Raw genomic sequence first — 669 nt, 5'->3', positions numbered from 1 at the left:
ATTTGTGGGGGTTCTTTGCCCGGTTCGGGCTGCATTAAGGGTAACGGAAGAAGACCATATAATAATAAAGAGACACCTTATTCGGTGTAGAGTAAGAGGTGCCTGCATGCATTGTACTGCTCTCTATGCACTGCTGGCAGGCCCCAACAATGGATCCAGGAATATTCAACCAGGTTAAAGAAACCAGACAAAAACAGATGATAACTAAGACAATGCAGGATTTGATTCAGGAGGATCAGTCCTGTTTTACCAAAGAAAGGCAAATGCAAGACAATATAAGGAGTCTACATATCACAGATCACATACAAAGGGAGGAGGGAAGGTAAGCATAGATGCAAAAAAGGGTTTTTCGTAGTGTAATTTGGACATTTCTGTACAAAGTATTAGAAAAATTTGTATTTAATGAAGACTTTTTGAACTGTATTAAATCAATATTCATGCCAGTTTCAAACTAAGATCATCTTATGATGACAGTCCCTCCAGGATTTCGCAGGCATTCTCCTAAAAGTTGCGATTTTTTATTTTTACTAAAATCAATAAAAAACCATAACTTTTAATATATAAATCAAAAATACTTCCTAGTTTTGTAAGATAATTACCAACAAACGTTGACATTCTCAAAAGGTGCTTTATTTGAGAACTTTGATAGCTTCTAAACTGACATTCATG

General features: G+C 35.7%; 1 protein-coding gene across 1 annotated transcript in view; it reads right to left on the bottom strand.

The window, feature by feature from the left end:
• The window catches only part of atp6ap1a (ATPase H+ transporting accessory protein 1a), a gene marked incomplete at its 3' end in the record, with an annotated part of 11555 nt that overhangs the window by 2626 nt on the left and 8260 nt on the right, over positions 1–669 (bottom strand).

Source organism: Kryptolebias marmoratus, linkage group LG8 (assembly GCF_001649575.2).
Source record: "Kryptolebias marmoratus isolate JLee-2015 linkage group LG8, ASM164957v2, whole genome shotgun sequence".
In the NCBI taxonomy this organism is placed as follows: domain Eukaryota; kingdom Metazoa; phylum Chordata; class Actinopteri; order Cyprinodontiformes; family Rivulidae; genus Kryptolebias; species Kryptolebias marmoratus.
The sequence above is the reverse complement of the archived record's forward strand: the minus strand, read 5'-3'. Positions and strand labels throughout refer to the sequence as shown.